Below are 21,256 nucleotides of genomic sequence, written 5' to 3'. Positions count from 1 at the left end.
ATATTCAACCTCCTATATACAAAGAAAATAATACGTTAAAATTCTCCTGCGGTGCATAATTCATGGAGTCTATTATGACCTATAGCGATTGGCGAGATCTTAAACAAGTAACATTGTTATAAGATGTTCAACAATTTCCCTTGCTCATGACCTCACTGTCTAGACAACTCTGAATCATTTCGGCTTATCTTAGAAGTATTCTGTGATTTAGTTTGCAATAAATCGTGATATAAACGTCAAAATGACGCCCCCTTGTAATTCAGTACCTTTGCGGATCCACAGCTGCTGTATACGATATGGCTGAAGACTTTGAGACAGGAGAAAAAATAAACACCAAAGATAAATTTCTGTGCTGTCAGCTCCACATCCTCTTATGATGTCATCGATACATATAACTGGAAAATATCTTCAATTATTGAATTTTGCAAGTCAAAGGACAGCTGAATATCTGAGATGAAATATGCGATGAGCAATAATTTACTAGGATGTTGATATTCATGAAGGCACGGACGTAAATTTCAACCCGGTTTACAAACCTGTTAAGACTACGCCAACAACCTGCCGTGTCATCGACTACCAACAAAATTATTACGAATTGTGAGGTGGTACTTCATTACAGAAGTCCCTTTTTTAAGTCTGCTTGTACTCAGCCAGCTGGTGAATGATCTTGATTGTGATGAAATCGTTCATGAAAGATATCAAGCTCCATTCGGGAGGGAAATGGTGATGACAATGTTTCTTCTGTTAATTAGATTTAATCTAGAGACTAATGTAGCGAACGGAGTGACTGCGCGTATTAACGCTCTACGGCTATGGAAACAAAGTTCTCATTAGGGAGACGAGTGTGTTCGAACTCCACCGTTGGCTGTCCTGAGAAAGGTTTTCCGTGGTTTCCCATTTTATCTTCCACGTAAATGCCAGGACCGTCCTTAATCATAGGTCACCGCCGATTCCTTCCACAAATTCATCCGCCATCATTCATTTTATCTTCATTAACTCTTCAGCTGAGGTTGGAGCTAAGGACACCCGGTCGTAAAAATTATGACATAAAATTTCATTTCACCTCATCTCCTACCCCATATAAGGGGCAGACATACAATTTAGAGACTAATTTGTCCGGCTCCTTGGAGTCCTTCTCTCAGAAAGCACTGTATTCGATTCCCGGCCGGGCTGAGGATTTCAGCCCCGTTGGGTTTAATTACTCTAGATAGGGGATTGGATGTTTCTGTTAGACTTGATACATACTCCTCTTCATTGAGAAACAACACAATGCTCTACAAAACACCACAGCAACACGTAATAGTTTAATAAATTCCTCCATATAGGGTGTGCATCAGGGAAGGCACCCGACCGTAAAACTGGCATTAATCCATACGCAGTGCCGACCCCAAAAAGATTGGGAAAATGCTACGTGGAAAAGTCGAGACTATAATATAAATTAGCTTTCCATCTGATTCTTCCGGCTTGGATTAGGAGCAGTTATAAATATATACATTTCTTTTATAATTTGCTTTACGTCGCACCGACACCGATAGGTCTTATGGCGACGATGGGATAGGAAAAGCCTGGGAGTGGGAAGGAAGCGGTCATGGCCTTAATTAAGGTACAGCCCCAGCATTTGCCTGGTGTGAAAATGGGAAACCATGCTTTTATAAAAGATAACCTTTAAAAACTTGTATACTTTAAGTGGTAAAATGGTTATTATTATTATTATTATTATTATTATTATTATTATTATTATTATTATTATTATTATTATTATTATTATTATTCAGTTGCAGTGGTTAATATTATAACCTCTGGTTTTGATTATAGATGCTTGTCCCTGATGACACTGTTTCGAATCCCAGTGAATGTTAACCTGAAAATTGACGTGCTTGGATAGAGCAAGCCACCTTAAACCCCCAGTCTCAACTTAAAGTGGACCAAGTTTACTCCTGTGAGCCCAGAAACAACTGGGATAAACTGAAGACCAGTTTTTACCAACTATGTGAGTTCTGAGACCTCTTAAGCTGTATATACCCTCAGGCACATGCATGTTGACTGTCGTTACGAATTTTGAAATATCTCACACCCAAATTGGGAAATACGAGGGAGTGCTTACAGTTCGATATGCGCTCCTCGCGCTTCTTCTGTTCTTCTCGCTGCCTGGTAACCAGAAAGTGATAGACGGAGAAGATTCGATCATGTTTGGCATGCTGTGAATATTAAGTGTTGTGGTGTATCGCATCAACACATCATGCAGCAGAGGCGGGAGCTGAGAGCAGCATCGCATCGCCCACTCAGCTCGACGAACGTCAAGGTCGGCCAACGCGTACGTGTGGGACTCTTTCCTGCCACCACACATACTGTGTACCCGACAATTACAATACAGTGCATCTATAGGCTGATTTTTCTGGCAAGTGACGTGCCTTTCAAGGTTATGAATTTCATAATTGGCTCCGTATTGAATTAAGATTACATTTAATTTTACAAAGTTTATTCCACCTACTCATTACAGTACAATAATTGCAATGTCTATAAATACATTACAAAATGTTGCCAAGGAACTAGTTTCGACCCTATATGGGTCATCATCAGCCTAAATAAGATACACTTTTGATTTGCCGAAGTCCCAAGACAAAATTACATTCTGGAGTAAAAGTTAGAGTGGAGCCTCCGTGGCTCAGACGGCAGCGCGTCGGCCTCTCACCGCTGGATACCGTGGTTCAAATCCCGGTCACTCAATGTGAGATTTGTGCTGGACAAAGCGGAGGCGGACAGGTTTTTCTCCGGGTACTCCGGTTTTCTCTGTCATCTTTCATTCCAGCAACACTCTCCATTCTCATTTCATAGCATTCATTAATAAATTCATTAATAAATCACTTTGGGAGTGGCGACCCCATCGTACTAACAGCCTATATCTGCTTCATTAATTACATCCCTGACCCGGTCAATGACTGGAAAACAGGTTGTAGGTTTTCATTTTCATTTTCAGTAAAAGTTAGAAGAGTGAACTGTGTATGTGGTGCGGTAAGAAGAATCCCTGCCTGTTGTCATTTCTTGATAGTTACAGTACTTTTGCATCCATCTCTTGGCACAGGCCAGAGCAAAGTGTAGCTTCCACTGAAGTCCCAGTCTCATTCATGGCTGTGACAATATGGAAGCTGCTGGGGTATGGGTGGTGCTGATTAATGACATTCAGAGCACAACCAGTGTGGCCTGAGTGTCATGAAAGGTGTTGCTCATAGGGTTAGTTGTGCTACAATAGCACTGTCTGGCCCAGTGAGGAAAGCAATGGCAAACTACCTCACTCCTCACCTTGCCTAGTACGCCTCATTTTGGTACTGCCATTGGTTTTTGTGGTTTCCTTATAACTGCATAGCCTTTGGTGATGCTATTTGAGGATCCAACCAGCCTCTGGGCTGATGACCTAACAGACAGACACAAGAAGAATCCATTATTTTATAAGAAGTCGCACGGTTTTGCCTACATTTATTTTCTGTATCAGAAATATTGGAATTTAAGCAAAACAGACACCCTCTGCGCCAATGTTCAACACGCAAACGTTCAATTTTCTACCTGAAGATGAACTTTAAATATATAATTCAATAGAAGCATCTGTACTTCGTATTCATACCGGCATTTTATACTTTTGATGTGCAATTTTAATCATCAATGTGCAAAATCGTTGTGATACTATTGTTTCAGTCTAAATGCAACATATGTATACCTGCATTTTTTTTTTATATTGATCAGTACAACGTAATTTTATCTATAAACATTTCATCCACTCCACTGTTCTATTTGTATTTTACCGCACCACATACACAGTTCACTCTTCTAAATTTTACTCCACAATCTAATTTTGTCTTAGGACTTCGGCAAATCAAAAGTGTATCTTATTTAGGCTGATGATGACCCATACAGGGTCGAAACTAGTTCCTTGACAACATTTTGTAATGTATTTTGTAGACATTGCAATTATTGTACTGTATTGAGTAGGTGAAATAATGTAAAATTATATTAAGTGACGTGCCTACTCTCATCCTTGGCCTTGAAACTATGAAGGAGACTGAGGTGCACCATGAGTGATGGTAGTAATGTCATTCCTTATGCAGCCAGTCCCCCTTATGAATGATTTGAAAATTTCGCTCTCAGGGTCGGTTGGTGCGTGCATTTCAGTGGGTTTGGTAGACTGATGTGTAACAGTATCTTTTGGATTGGTGAGGAAAGCAACGGGAAACTATCTCACTCCACTCTTGTACCCTACCTCAGTGATGCCCAGGACAGCTGATGGTGGAGCTGTTGAGGACCCAACCAGCCTTCGGGCAGAGTACTCATCATACACAAATATATATAGCGTGGAAGGCAAACGAATATTAACACTACTCAATTTTCCGCGGTTTACATCAACAAGCAAACATATCATCAACTAGCAGTACCTGCGGCTCCTCTCGCAGTGAAATCAGAATTATAAATCAGGTTTGTACATAGCTAGTAACAATAGCAACAATAGGTTGCTCCTCAGAACCTGCTCACCTGTTGAGCTAAACGAAATATTGCTCCTGCATTGCAGGAGGCCATAGCCCATAGGGGATTTAAAAGGCTATTTATTTATTTATTTATTTATTTATTTATTTATTTATTTATTTATTTATTTATTTATTTATTTATTTATTTATTTATTTATTTATTTATTTATTTATTTATTTATTTATTTATAGTAACAATAGTTAACAGTACGGTCCACCACCACGTCACATTTCATCTCTCTCATAAGCCTATGCATCAATTAGCGTGTCAATTCCAGCAGCCAGGGAACATTAATTGTACCTCTAACAGATTAGACAGTATATTCTCTTTTAAGGATCCCAGATCAACATTTCCTTTGGCTTGTTCCACATTTTATTTCATTGCCCCTCGCCTTCCACCTTAATGAAGTTTCTCTCACAAAGTGAATACGCATAACGATTGTAGGAGTTGCACCACTTACGGAAGTCAATAACGATTTTCACACTGATCCACCGAGGTGTACCATGCAAGCTCTTCGGACCATATGTTCGAAATTCTCTTTTATCCAGCAAACGGTTAGAATTATGAAGAAAGATGCATATGGACATTTACATCCTGGATGCATGCTCCTCTTTTGATACGATTAACAGTTCACCCCTTATTTTAATTTATACCGCATAAGCATGTGCAAAGTCACTGAAAGGTACCTGTTTTTCTGAATAAATGTAAGAGGAAGAAAATGCATAGGCCCTATGTACATTTTATGTAGACTAGCAAATGTACCCGTGCTTCGCTACGGTATTCTACATTGTATGCGGATATAGAAGTAAATTACTGTAGATGCAGTGAATAAGATATTCTTTTAAATTCCATGTCTCTTAGCGTTATCCGAGAAACAGCACTGGGAGGTCCCCAAACGTTGTTTCCAATGTAAAGTGTGAATTGAGGAGTTGTGATGATAACGGCAGGCTCACTTGCCTACTGCCATTCACAATCGAGTTGGGAAGTTTACATCATAATGGCAGGCCCCATTGTCTAATGCAGGGTCATAATCGATTTGGAAAATTTTCGTTACAATCGCAGGCCCCCTTTACTACATCCAGCTTTGATTATAATGGCAGGCAACTTCCCTATTGCCAGTCCAAATTGAGTTGTGCTGTTATCATTATAATGACAGGCCCATTTTTCCTAATGCCAGCCAGCTTACTGCTAGTCACACAGAGTTGGTGAGTATCCGTTGAAGTAGCAGGCCACTATGCCTATTGCCAGTCACATTTTGGATGGGTACATTTATTCATAATGGCGGGCACCCTTGCCCACAGCCAAACACAAGCGGGTAGCGGAGTTTTGAACAAAATTGCATGCTCCCTAGCCTTCTGCAAGTGAAATCGAGAAGGGAATTATTCTTTACAATGATAGGCCCGCCTTACTAATGCCACTTACACAGGAGTTGGAAAAGGACTCCATGCCCATTGCCAGTCAAAGTCGAAGTGGGGAGTACTGATTACAATAGCAGCACACCGTTTCTTGATCGCTACAAATCGACATCAATATATGTATCGACATACAAAAGTATATGCATGTTTAAAATATTTCAGACCTTCATTTACAGATTAACTGCTGCTCAACGGTACGTCATATCAACAAACGGATTGTACCGTAAGACACCGTATATAGCGGTCTAAATGGCTGGCCTTATGATATTTTATCGTATCTCGTCTATTCGTGGGTCAGATTCAGTTAGAAACGTTAAATAGGGTGAAATTCGAGTAAGATTGCCTCACAGTGCAGTACTCTGCAGTACAGCTACAAACATAACATTTGGCTCACATATGGCTACTGTGTGGGCCAATGATCGTGTAGAATATGATTCTATCTTTCCTATAAGTAATTTCAAGTGTGAATTATGCCTGAAAAAAGTACAAAATTTACTTATAATTGGGAAATAGAGCAAATCTAACATATCAGGGATAGAGATACGAGAAAAAGTCATAGGACCAAAGTTGTAGGTCATTCCAATTTGAACTGAGATTGTGCCGTCCGTTTTGTGATAGGACTTACCGTTTAGTCACGAAATACCTTGAAACGAAGGTCTGCACCACCATTAGAATTGCCTCGATATTTCTGTATTCTTGGAAGATTGAAAAATTTAATCTTGGAAGTTTTCCGTCGGTTACAGGCTAAAACGTATAATTTTCCCAAATTTCAATTTTCTAGTTCGTCTGGCAGATTTTGCCGCAATCTTGATTTTGTGGGAGGGGGTAAAAAATTGGACTGCAGGAAACTAAAGCTAAAAAATATGCAGATGGTCATTATTACCCTTTAAAAAGGATAGCTGTATGAAAATTTCGCCAAAATAGTCAATATACAGACACACGGTCGTTACGATTTTATTTATATAGATAGATAAGAAATCTGCTCTACATACACTAAAACACCTTTTAGGCTATGTCCGCAGGACTTAACCTGTAAAACCGACCGTTCATGATATCTCCCTTATTAATCCTCCTATCGAAATGATGCACATAAAGAAATTGATTTCTATTAAGGATGGTAGATTTCCATTAATTTTGGATGTGCATATTTTGCGAGCGTGCAAAATCATAGTTTCGGTTTTGGATAAGCCCCAAGTAAATTTGGTATTCAGAAATAACATTGGCCCTAAAACCTACCCAATGACAGGTGGATTCTAAATATAGAGTTTGGTAGAAATATATCCAGTAGTTTTCAAGTTGTAAGAACTGACAAATAAACAGACAAACCGACAGACACCAAAGCGAAAAATATGCAGATATTCATTATTACACCTGAAACGGATAATTGTAGGGAAATTTTGCCAAAATAGTCAATGTACAGACACACGGCCGTTACGTATTTATATAGATTGTAACCGTACAACAGGGTTACAGACTCCATTCTGTATTTATTATTATTATTATTATTATTATTATTATTATTATTATTATTATTATTATTATTATTATTATTATTATTAACCCTATTCATTAGATTTTATATTCTGTTTCTCATCATTTAGACTGTAATAATTAGGTATCACGGATATTATTGTATTTAATCATAGGTTAAGTGAAATTTATTTGTAATTATTCTGTATTGTAGTAAGTGAGATTTGTTGGTTTCATATTGTCATGCTGTGGCTTGTAACTTTGGCTAGATGAGCTGGCATAGTATTTTGCAATCGAGGCTATGTTTAGCTGTGCAAGGAGTTTTCCCGGTGACGCATTCGGCATAGTCATTCTTGGACCGCTTGGGTACGCTTAGACGACACATGACTGATGACATCAGTGCGTGGACACGTGATTGCGACCAAGTGTCAGTATTCGCCAGCTACTGTATGTGGAAGTGGAAGGGATGAACAGTGAGTGGGGAGATGAGTCGTCATCGCGAGGTTATATAAAGTCAAGGCGACGGTGGGGAGAGGTAGTCTGTTCTTACTCAGTTCATAAGCAGTTGATATCGTGCAAAGCATATGTAACAGTCAGATGTATCAAATGGAAGAAGTGGTCTTAGTGTGATGGTCAGAGCGAAGAGTTGTGTTTGAAGAGGTAATCATCGAGGAAGTCTACAAGTGGTGCTTGTATCCGAGCAGAGACGGGTACTATGCTGATAAAGAAACATCATCTTCTTGTGAGGATGGACTTCACAAGGTGCTTCAAGAATATTTTACAATTTCTTATAATATATTGAGTGGACGTAATTACATTGGAGCTCCCTACACGCGTACATGGTATGTAGGCCAACTCCTTGTGACATAAGAAGATTACAACAGACGGCTCCCGACTTCAGCTCACAGGTTTTCCCAAGAATTTCAAGTTCAACAGCGGTGTATGCAGACAACAGGTAATTAAAGCATCAGACATGTTATGCATTCATAACATGAAGAAGAGAGTAATCAGCGGCGATATCACATCTCACTTCTAGTTCATGCCAATAGCTTTTTTGTTTAGATTAAATTTTCCTTTTCTTTGTACCGCAAATCTCACAATATATTTCTTTTGTTAAATTAAAAGACGTAAATGATTGTTCATTGTGACGTAAATTTAGTCATAAACTCAGTTTTATTTTTAATTATAATAAGTGATTCCAGTTCCATGTACAATCCTCAATTGTGGAAATGCAACAGTAATTTAATATTGTCCTGATCCATATCCCTGTATATTGCCAGATATGTGAGTTTATCACCTCACGCCTTGAGATAATTGATATAAGAGGTATGCTCTACCGAATTTTGTTGTTTTTCTTAAAAAAGCAACTGGCGCTCAAACAAATGTTATTTATATTGTGTGAAGGAGATGTAAGTATAAGAGTAGTGGAAAGAGTAACCACAACGTGTCGCCAGCAACGTGGGACTCGAAAGGTTCAGAAAAAGTGTTTCTGAATGGCAATATACATGGATCAGTTCTTTTAATGAGTACGCACATGTTAAATTCACCGAGTAATGTTAGGAAGGTCATTTTGTTGAAGTTTGTATTTAAGGGGTAATGTCAGAGGAATTGCAAGGGGAAATAGCTTTGAGATCGCGAAAAATTAGTAGGAAACCGAAGATGGACAAGGATAGCAATATGCAGTCAGGTGATGAGGCTGAGGTTATTGTGTCCAAGGAAATCCAAGGTGGTAACATAAATAGGAAGTTGGTGACTAAGGTGGGACCTGCTGAAAGTCAGAAAATAGTAGAAACTGAGGAAAACGCTGTCACGCAAGATCAAAGTAAAGGGGTGATTGACCTGGGTTTATTTAATTTGCTGATGTCCAAAATGACTGAGCAGAATAATATCATTAGTGAGAAAATTGAATCTCAGAATATTATTATGAGTGAGAAAATTGAAACGGTTATTAGTGAGAAAATTGAATCTCAGAATAATATTATGAGTGAGAAAATTGAAACGGTCATTAGTGAGAAAATTGAATCTCAGAATAATATTATGAGTGAGAAAATTGAGGCGGTCATTAGTGAGAAAATTGAATCTCAGAATAATATTATGAGTGGGAAAATTGAAGCTCAAAGTAAGGTCATAAATAGTATTAATAAGAAGATTGATGATGTTAGTAATAAGATAGATCATAAGGTGTTAGAAATAAGTAAGCAAATTAATAATTTAGAAAGTAAGGTAAATAGGGAGTGTAGTGACATCAGAGCGGAGATGGAATTGGGTCGGAGCAATCTCCATACGGAAATAGAGCAAATTAGTGAGACATGCATCAAACAGATTGATGAATTAGGCGCCAAGATCGAGTCTAATAAAGGAGAAATCAATGAGTTAGTAGAAGAAAGGTTTGAAAAGATAACCAATACAGTGGGGCAAGAAACTAGGAAATGTATTAGTAGGGTAGAACTTGTGGAAAGAAAACTTGGAGAAGTAGGTGATCTAGGGAGTGAGCAGAAATCATTATCACAGAAGGTGAGAGAATCGGAAAAAAAGTTGGAGGAATTAAGAAAAATTCAAGAAAAGACTGAGGAAACAGTGGAAGAAAAATTTCTGAGTTGCCAGAGAGTACTCCAGCAAGAAGTGCGTGATAGTAAGAATGTACGTGAAATAATTGTAAATAATGGTTTAATCACTAGAGATCATGATTTACCTAAGTTTTCTGGGAAAGAATTTAACCCGATGGAATTTATGAGAGTAGTAGAGAAGAAATTTGCTGTTCAATTAAGAGACAATATTATTAGCTGGGAAACTGTATTGGAGATCTTATCTAATGCTTTCGTAGGAGAGACTAAGTCTTGGTTTCAAGTATATAAAAGCTCGATGTCTAGTCTAACTGAATTTAAGGAGAAATTCATGGCTAAATTTTGGAGTGAAGGTGTTCAGAGTAGAGAGAGAGAGAGAGTAATGTTTGGCAGGTATAATTCTAACGAGGGTGTTAGAATGACTGAATACTTTTTGGCTCATGTTTTGGTATGGAGAAATTTAGAATGTATTGGACCTGAGGCTGATATAGTTAGACTTATGGCTAAGCACTATCCCGATAGAATAAGAGAAGCTGTTTGTATGCAAAGAGTGGAGACTATTAAGGAAATGGAGATTTTGTTGGAAAGTTTTGATGCTTTAGGTAGTAGCTTGAATAATAATAGGACACTAAATAGGAATGTAGAAGGAAGGGGTAACCAATCTAATAATCAGGACAGGCCTATGAATAATCGTAACTACAGAAGAGAATATCAGGAAAGACCTAATAATAATTTCCACAGGGAGAGAAATTATCAGAATAGTTCGGAAAATTTCAGGACTGGGAGGCGTGATTATGGTAATCAACCAGAAGCTGGGAGGCGAGAGAATACAGGCCATAATAATAATAATAATGACGCTAGAGGAAATAGGCAACAGGGGAGGCCGACTGAGGTGTGTAACCAACAAGTCGTAACCGAACCAAGTACTTTAAACGCGCAACGGACTGTATAAACAGGTCACTGAGACAGTCCGTAAATGGTGGGTTCACGTATAAGGTAGATAAGTATGTTAATGTCGATCAGCCTATAGTTGTAAGTGAACATGATTGTGACCTAAGTAGCAATAATTCAAATATTTTAAGTGACGACTTAATCGTAGACAATAAATTTTATAAGTGTAATTTAAATTTAGATATAAGGCATGATTTGTTAAGTGATCTTATATTATGTAATGAGGATAATTTAAGTAGTGTTACTGTTACACCGACGATTGAACTGCTGATATGGGGCAGAAAAGTTAAGATTTTGTTGGACTCTGGGAGTGAGAAGTCATGTGTAAATTCCAAGCTGTATGAGGAAGTTTTAAGAGAGAAGTATGAGGTAGCGGAAATTCCAGTGAAGAATACGTTCATCGTAACAGCTGTTGGAAACAAGTCTCAAAGAGTGAATAAACAAATAGCTGTCCCCATTAGCATAAGTGGAGAATGTATTTTCCAACCATGCTTAGTAGTGCCTAATTTAGTTTATGCCGTTATTTTAGGTACCGACTGGTTAACGTGTCACAAGGCTAAATTAAATTTTGATCTGTGTAATGTCAATCTTATTTGGGGAAAGAGTAGCAGGGAAGTCAGTTTACCATATGATGTTTTGTCAGAAATTAGTGCGAATAAAGTGTGTTCTAGTACGGAAGGATCTTGTGAAATTCCTAATATGAGGAAAAATATTGATGTCTGCCATGTGTCCATACAGAGAGATTCTAGAGATGAATTGTATGAGACAGTGGAGAAATGTAATTTAGCGGAAAGTCAGAAGGACGAATTGTGTGAATTATTGATATCACAGAGTGATGTTTTTAGTGACCGGCCTGGTAGAACACATCTTTACGAACACAAATTTAATGTTCTTGATAACTCAACTTTTGTAGGACCGAAATATCCCATTCCGTTATAATACGCTAGCGCGGTTGAAGAGCAGATTGACATTATGCTAGATTATAATATAATTGAACCATCATGTAGTCCTAATTTAAATCCACTTGTTATTATACCTAAGAAGGATAACACGGTAAGATTGTGCATGAAAATTTTTGTAAGACTAAATTGGATGAATTTGAACTTGGTGACAAGGTTTTACTCAGAGTGCCACTTCCGTCATCAGCAGAAGCTGGTCAATTTTCTAAGTTTTTCTTGTTATATCAGGGATACTTCACCGTAGTGAAACGGATTGGGAAATGTGCTTATTCATTAGAAGACAAGGAAGGAAATATCGTAGGCACATACAATATAAGAAATCTTAAGAAATATATCATGTGAGTTTGTTGATTAATTTTCATTATTATGTTAATTCACCATATTTTATGAAGCTGGCATTGCGAACAGGACTTCAGTGAAATTAGCGTGTGTTGTGATATTAAGTGAAGCATGGCAGTGCAATAAACTCCAGTGCTTGGAGACAGTGTATATAATGAAATGTCTTCGAGAATTACTTTTGAACACTCAATGAACGTTTGAAACGACAGAAGTGAGAAAGAAATGTAATATATTTGTAAATAATACTGTATAATCAAAGTGAAAATGATAATTGATAAATGTTTTATATATGTAACAACGAACATCCAGATGGATGATACTATGTACCAAATTTGTAAAGGGCATTTTATACATGTATCTATGGTGTACTCGATTTCAGGTGATTGTGTAGATATTTCATGAATCAATCGATTCATTTAATCGATTATTTCATGAGGGAGGCGTTCTGTAACCGTACAACAGGGTTACAGACTCCATTCTGTATTTATTATTATTATTATTATTATTATTATTATTATTATTATTATTATTATTATTATTATTAACCCTATTCATTAGATTTTATATTCTGTTTCTCATCATTTAGACTGTAATAATTAGGTATCACGGATATTATTGTATTTAATCATAGGTTAAGTGAAATTTATTTGTAATTATTCTGTATTGTAGTAAGTGAGATTTGTTGGTTTCATATTGTCATGCTGTGGCTTGTAACTTTGGCTAGATGAGCTGGCATAGTATTTTGCAATCGAGGCTATGTTTAGCTGTGCAAGGAGTTTTCCCGGTGACGCATTCGGCATAGTCATTCTTGGACCGCTTGGGTACGCTTAGACGACACATGACTGATGACATCAGTGCGTGGACACGTGATTGCGACCAAGTGTCAGTATTCGCCAGCTACTGTATGTGGAAGTGGAAGGGATGAACAGTGAGTGGGGAGATGAGTCGTCATCGCGAGGTTATATAAAGTCAAGGCGACGGTGGGGAGAGGTAGTCTGTTCTTACTCAGTTCATAAGCAGTTGATATCGTGCAAAGCATATGTAACAGTCAGATGTATCAAATGGAAGAAGTGGTCTTAGTGTGATGGTCAGAGCGAAGAGTTGTGTTTGAAGAGGTAATCATCGAGGAAGTCTACAAGTGGTGCTTGTATCCGAGCAGAGACGGGTACTATGCTGATAAAGAAACATCATCTTCTTGTGAGGATGGACTTCACAAGGTGCTTCAAGAATATTTTACAATTTCTTATAATATATTGAGTGGACGTAATTACATTGGAGCTCCCTACACGCGTACATGGTATGTAGGCCAACTCCTTGTGACATAAGAAGATTACAACAGACGGCTCCCGACTTCAGCTCACAGGTTTTCCCAAGAATTTCAAGTTCAACAGCGGTGTATGCAGACAACAGGTAATTAAAGCATCAGACATGTTATGCATTCATAACATGAAGAAGAGAGTAATCAGCGGCGATATCACATCTCACTTCTAGTTCATGCCAATAGCTTTTTTGTTTAGATTAAATTTTCCTTTTCTTTGTACCGCAAATCTCACAATATATTTCTTTTGTTAAATTAAAAGACGTAAATGATTGTTCATTGTGACGTAAATTTAGTCATAAACTCAGTTTTATTTTTAATTATAATAAGTGATTCCAGTTCCATGTACAATCCTCAATTGTGGAAATGCAACAGTAATTTAATATTGTCCTGATCCATATCCCTGTATATTGCCAGATATGTGAGTTTATCACCTCACGCCTTGAGATAATTGATATAAGAGGTATGCTCTACCGAATTTTGTTGTTTTTCTTAAAAAAGCAACTGGCGCTCAAACAAATGTTATTTATATTGTGTGAAGGAGATGTAAGTATAAGAGTAGTGGAAAGAGTAACCACAAGATACTGTAATTAATTGTAAATGGTGGGCTCCATTTTTGCTAGGTCGTACAGTTCAGGAGGCGTATTCACTTTTATGTATCCCGGACGCTTCTAGCATGCTCTGATTTTTATAGAACTATGTGCTCCTCTAATAATCTAGCATAATTATACAGTATGCAGCCTAAAATAATCTGGAAAGAATGAGTTTTCTAAAAGTGAAATAATTACTGAAATAAGTAGAGTGGTTTGCAAGATTAGCAAGAAACAAACAAACATTCTCTCTATAATATTGCAGGGAATCAGATTTCGGTTCCACGAACGGTGCAATAGATTTCAATTTCTACTGTGAAACTCATTATGCATCACCCTGCACAGTTGTAATTCCATTTATGATACAAATACCTTGTTTCCTCCTTTGTATACTAAGGGGCATGTATCAAATGAATTATGTGCAGCATTTAATAAAACAATATAACATTCTTGTGTACAAATAAAAATCGTAAATTTTTATCCTTGAGTGGTTAGATAGATAAGATATTTTTTAAATTGCATGTCTCTTAGCGTTATCCGAGAAACAGCATTAGGAGGTCCCCAAACGTTGTTTCCGATGTAAAGTGTGAATTGAGGAGTTGTGATGATAACGGCAGGCTCACTTGTCTACTGCCATTCACAATCGAGTTGAGCACCAGTTAATCTGTAAATGAAGGTCTGCAATATTTTAAACATGCATATACTTTTGTATGTCGATATATATATTGATGTCGATTTGTAGCGATCAAGAAAGGGTGTGCTGCTATTGTAATTAATACCTTAGCTGCTGGCTTCCCACCCTGAAGGCCGAAGTTCGAACCACACTCGGTTGTGTGTCGAGATTTTCATCTCTAGAATCACGTGGCATCAGGAAGGGCATAGAGTTTAAATCCCAGCCAAACACAAAATCTCCTGGAAGTCTCCAGTGATCCCAGAAATAATTGGGATTAGCGGTTTGTATGTCATCGTTGGTTCTTCTTCTTTCTTTCTTAATCCGTTTATCCTCCGGGGTTGGTTTTCCCTCGGACTCAGAGAGGGATCCCACCTCTACCGCCTCAAGGGCAGTGTCCTGGAACATGAGACTTTGGATCGGGGATACAACTGGGAAGATGGACCAGTACCTCACCCAGGCGGCCTCACCTGCTGTGCTGAACAGGAGCCTTGTGGGGGTATGGGAAGATTGGAAGGGATAGACAAGGAAGAGAGAGGGAAGCGGCAGTGGCCTTAAGTTAGGGTACCATCCCGGCATTTGCCTGGAGAAGAAGTGGGAAACCACGGAAAACCATTTCGAGGATGAATGAGGAGGGAATCGAACCCCCTCTACTGAGTTGATCTCCAGATGCTGAGTGGAACCCGTTCCAGCCCTCGTACCACTTTTCAAAAATTTTCATGGCAGAGCCGGGAATCAAACCCTGTCCTCCGGGGTTGGCAGCTAATCACACTAACCACTACACCACAGAGGCGGACGTTGGTTATTCACAGATGTATAATTACTAGGGTTCGGAAGTTCATGACCAAATGAATGACAAAATATGCAAGCAAATATACCCTAAAAACTAAATACTCGTGAGACCTAAAAAAGGTACAATATGGCATAAGCATTTTAGGGACAGGGAGCTAGTATTAAAGTATTACTAACATTAAACGCGCCAAAAAGTGATTAGCAATAATACAACAGACACATTTAAACACATTCATTCATTATTATAGCTCTGAGGCGCAGTTCTCACACTGTTCTCCTGAAAAAAGTACCGTGCATGCTTTTTGGTATCTGTCGGCGTACGTTCGTACAGCATCTCTTTTTTTTCCGGAATCATGTCTTTGAACCTGCTACCTATGCGTTTCGGAAGAATAAAGAAAAATGCATCTACTAGTACAGTATTTTGAAATCCTGTGTTTGAAACTCGACACAGATATCATGAACCTTGTGAAAAACGATGTCTTAATTTAAACAATAATGCTCAAAATTTAACCAAATTTGGCATTATATAGTTAAAATGAGGAAATTATGACCATAAAATTAAAAATGGCCGAAATATGCATTCATATGCAAAAAAAAAAAGAATAAATTGCTTGAGGTGGGCCAGGGACCCATTATTCACAGTTATTTTTAACATTTCGTGTAGAATGACCTTAGAAAATAATATGACTTTTCCTTTACATTCGAATCTTATTAATGACTAAGGCCACGTCTTGTAATGAGAAAGTTTTGAAATTAAAATTTGGTAGGAGCAGAGGCGTGATTATTTCAACAGCTGTGATGCCAGCACATTCCACATTCGTCTTGTAAAACGTAAGAAGTATCTCCCATTGGAAGTGTGGATACAGAAGCAGGTCTGCTCCTACTTAGCATATCTCAATTTAAAATGCTGCGCATGTAAATAAACAAGTATGAACGAGTAATGAATTCATTATAAGAAACCCCCAGACTTTAGTAAATCATGGCACAGGAACCAAATGGCATGTCAATTAAAATCAAAATTACAAATGATAAAATTAATGCCCCAGCCAGGACAGCACACACTTATAAATTAAAGAAAAGACAGTGAATATGAATGCAGAGAAATTATTGTATTGCTGTTGTGAAGTTTTAAATTTATACCCATGACTTACAAGGTACTAGTATGAAATATCAGATATCCTATTGCAGCTTACATTTATGGGTACGTGGGCTCAGCACGTGCAAGGATATCTGATCGTTAGTTGATTCTGACAACTGAGACGGAGATCGTATGGAAAGAGGTCATTAATTGGCTTCATTGTGTTTACCGTTCTGTTGTAACTTATGTTGATAGGGAATGGTGAAAATGTTACCTCCTTCAGCACCTACAAAAGCTCATTAAAATATTTTCTAATGTCAATCACATTTTGGAACTCCCTAGCTGCCAAAGTTTGGCCGTTGCCTGCCAGAACATTTTAAAAGAATCGGAGTGAATGGGGGACTACATCCCACTTCCCATTTGGCAGCTTCTTGTCTCGAGTACATTTTTACATGTGTATAACTGTGTTATATTTCAGCTTCAGCGCACCTTCAATGTAATTGTTGTTCCATGTTTATTATGTTGTTTTTTTCTTCGTTTTAGTAGCTTGTGATATCGTGGTCACCCTCTCAAATTTCTCGTCCTTTTTTTCTAATTCACAGTGTCTACTTCCGGTTTCTAGATACATAAATTAAAAAAATCATTAAATTGTTCAAGGAGTTCTTAATTTTAGGAATAATACTTTACCGTTTGTGCATTTTTATTCTTCGTAGGATTGTTAAGACAAATGCTTCTATCACGACTTTTGCAAAGTTTTCCTCCCCGCTGATACCGAATTCGCCATAATTTTAATTTTATTGAGTTAATCATTTTAAAAGTTATTTTCTCATAATTCAACTGTTCAGTCAACGTTTGCTGTAATTTATTTTTGCAGTTCTTTTTGAGGTCTTTCAGACCTCGTCAGCCAAGCGTTTGAATTAACATTCCCTTTTAAGGGCATCATCATTACCTTTCAAAATTCATATTTTAAGTAGAAACTCGGTTGTAACCTTGATGACATTATGGTCTCGGTTATCACGTAATGTCGGATAATATGGACTCCATTGAATACAACTATTGTGTATATTTTATATCCGATGTATCTCAAACCAATTTCTTATCAGCCAGTTTTTTTTCTAATCACTACGCTGCCTTCTGGTAGAACAAGTTTATTACTTTGATCCACCTGTCTCAGCTTGATCTTTGGCCTTGACGATATGAAAGAGACGGTATTCCAGTGAGGAATGATGGAAATGCGTAGCTTGTAGGGTAGGTTGATGCAAAGGGCATGGTAGACTGATATCACATTCTGACTAAGTGAGGAAGGCAAAGGGAAACCAATGCACTCTTCATTTCCCTTGAATGCCTCTTCAGCAGATTTGGGATTTTTATAGCAGCTGGAATTTTTTGAGAATCCGTCCAAATGAAGTAAACTAAAAAAAGTACATAAAGATACCGAACGAGTCGCCATAAAACCTAATCTGAGTGCGATGTTTTACCACTAGCATAAATAAAACGTACATAAATACTGCACATGCATATCCTGAATTCTTATTTTCTTTCGCAGTTCTTAGAGCTGGTTCATTTCATTGTAGATTTCCTTCTTCATTTTTCGAGTTATGGAGCTAGTATTGTTGCCACTTCCACCACCCAGCCTTGATGTTAATATTCCTTGAACTAAAACACTAGTTGCTATCAACTGACTCCCCTCATAACTTTGATAGATAAACAGTCAACTTGTACGAGAGATCTCTTCACGATGTGCTGTATATGATATGTACATTAATAGTTACGCCCCAAACTGGCACAATGGCATTGTACAATTGAGTATATTGGAGGACAACAATTTATGGCTGGTAAATAAGCTTCATTATATTGCTAGTGTGTAGCTTGAACTGTCATAGATCAAGAGTTAATGGCTCCATACTAAATAAATCCACGCTTATGGTCGCATCTAGTCCAACGTGCAAAGCTCTTGCTTTTATTGTGTTACAGTTTCAAGTGTGAATGCCTACAGCACTTTGTATAAGAAATTTAAATTACATGATCGCGAGTGTGTATCCTGCAAGTAGTTTATGAATAGACAGTCCGATTCAAAGAAGCATGCGTGGGAAGCTTGAAAGGTACAATTCCCTCATGATAGAATATTCATTTTAATTTATAATATATTCTGAATATGTCATAAAGAGTAATTCAAATTTTGCTAGTGTATGTGATGGAACTACTACATGCAGAAGACGTCAAAAACAGCAAGAGACTTTCATGACATTAAAAAGTAATTTCAGCAGCTGTTTCCGACATCCATGTCTACACCTTTCTCTTCACGATATAGAAGTATACCTTGCAAATCATCCATTCTCAGAGAGACTTACCTTGTAATTTAATTAGCTGTATTATAAACTTTTCTTTTTCTGATGCTTTTTCCGGAAATATATTGTTAAACGTTGCTGTTATGTTTCATTTACAAGCATAAATACATTTACTGTGCGTGTATGGAATTTCACGCTCTTAATGAAATGAAACAAATTTACTATCACTATTAGCCATATTCAATCGTTTTTTACCATGTGTCCTCTTTAAGTCCGAAGCAAGGTAGGTTTTCATGAGGTCTCTCCATCTGGGACGGTCTTGAGAGCGATGTTATGCCAATTGATCGCAGTAATCTTCCGGATGTCTTTAACCCATCTGTCCGGTGGTCTTCCCTTAGGTCTCAGATGATCTTTCGAACTCCACTCAAGCACGAACTTTGTCCACCTACCATCAGTTCTCCGAGCAACATGGCCTGCCCACTGCCATTTTAGGGTAAACACCCTTTCTAAAATATCACTGACCTTTGTGACTGACCTGATGTGATCTGTTCTCTTCCTGTCTTTCTTCGTGAAACCTAGCATAAGACAACGAGTGCAACAAATTATGTCAATAGAAATGTAGGAATATCATTTAACGACGAATGTAACACTTGCTGATGATGCTTGTTGTTTACAGGGACCTACACCTAGGTGATCGGCCCAGTGACAAATGTAGAGGTCTCTGTATGGTCTAAAGACCAATTGACAATAATAATAAAAGTCCCCTGACGATTCCTAGGGCCTCACAAATATTGTACCAAGCGAGTTTCCCGTGCGGTTAGGAGCCCACAGCTGTGAAATTTCATTCGGGAGATTGTGGGTTCGAACCCCACTGTTGACAGACCTGAAGATGGTTTTCCGTGGTTACCCATTTTCTAGGCAAATTCTGGGGTTGTACCTTTATTAAGGCCACTGGCACTTCCTTGCCACTCCTAGTCCTTTCCTATTCTATCGCCGCCAAAGACCTGTCTGTGTAGATGCGACGTAAAGATTGTAAAATATATACTTTGATGGAGGTGACGGTAATGTTAGTCATTTCTTGAAAGCTCCACCGGTATTCTGATGCTATTGGTGCACCTTAGGTACTTGTGATACGTTTCGTTTGGTATCATTCCCCACCGGCTGCGTAACTCAGTTTTTTAGGTGTTCATATCCTATTTTCAAACGTGTTGGCTGCTCAGTTGTACTTCCTCTTAAAACAATTAACTGCCCACATTTCTTCCCTTGTAAGTTATTGGTTGAACTGCTCTTGTCATGGAAACGAGGAAAAAGGTTGTGAAACTGACCTCCGTTGCTCCATACCAAACATAATTAAGATTCCTCTTGTATATGGTGGAGGTGGTCGTAGAACACGTTCTCGGTATACCCTGCCTATCGTAAAAAGCGACCAAAAGGGGTAACCATCAACTTGGTTTGGTGACTCATCTTGCCTTGCGAACCCTACGGCATGCCTTTCATTTTCACGCCCTTCATGGCCTTTCTCTTTCTTTCGCTGGTTACACGCACCGAAGTACATGGGAATTCACTTCCTTTCTTTCTCAAAATATTTCAAAAAATCGTAGATTTCACTGATCTGCCTAAAACAATAGTTGCTCATAACTTACGAAACACTCATTCGATTTCGACGTTGTTAGTATCGTCTTGCATCGCAGTCGAAGCGTGACGGGGCCGTAACACAGAGATCGGTGGGTCGAAACCGTAATAATAATGCTAATAACCATGTTAATATTTTACGTCCCATTAACTACTTTCATACTTTTCGGAGACGCCGAGGTGCCGGAATAAAGTCCCGCATGAGTACTTTAACTTGCCAGTAAATCTATCGATATGGGTCTGACGTAGTTAAGCACCTTCAAATACCACCGGACTGAGCCAGGATCGAACGAAGTTGGGTCCAGAAGGCCAGCGTCTGAGTCACTCAGCCCGGTTGATCGAAACCATGCTCTGCTACCATGTGTGGTGAAATTATAATTTCTTGCGTAAATTAATATTCTATCGAACAGTGGGTTAATCCAATTCAAGAGAAAATAGTTTCTACTGGACCTAGAAAAGAAATCCGTGGATTGAGGTATATGAATACTATAATTGGTAAACCCTGTGTATTAAATAGGCTTAAAATACAAGTGACGAGTTTGTGCGATTAATCATGTCGTGCAATGGAAATTTTCCGACTCATCGGTAATTCTCGGACACAGATGAGTAAAAGGGCATGGTTTTAGCCCTAGGACTTTCATGTACTAGCTCTCCACGAAAAATAAAAATAAAATG

This window comes from Anabrus simplex, chromosome 1 (genome assembly GCF_040414725.1).
Source record: "Anabrus simplex isolate iqAnaSimp1 chromosome 1, ASM4041472v1, whole genome shotgun sequence".
NCBI classification, from domain to species: domain Eukaryota; kingdom Metazoa; phylum Arthropoda; class Insecta; order Orthoptera; family Tettigoniidae; genus Anabrus; species Anabrus simplex.
This window is presented reverse-complemented; position numbering follows the sequence as displayed.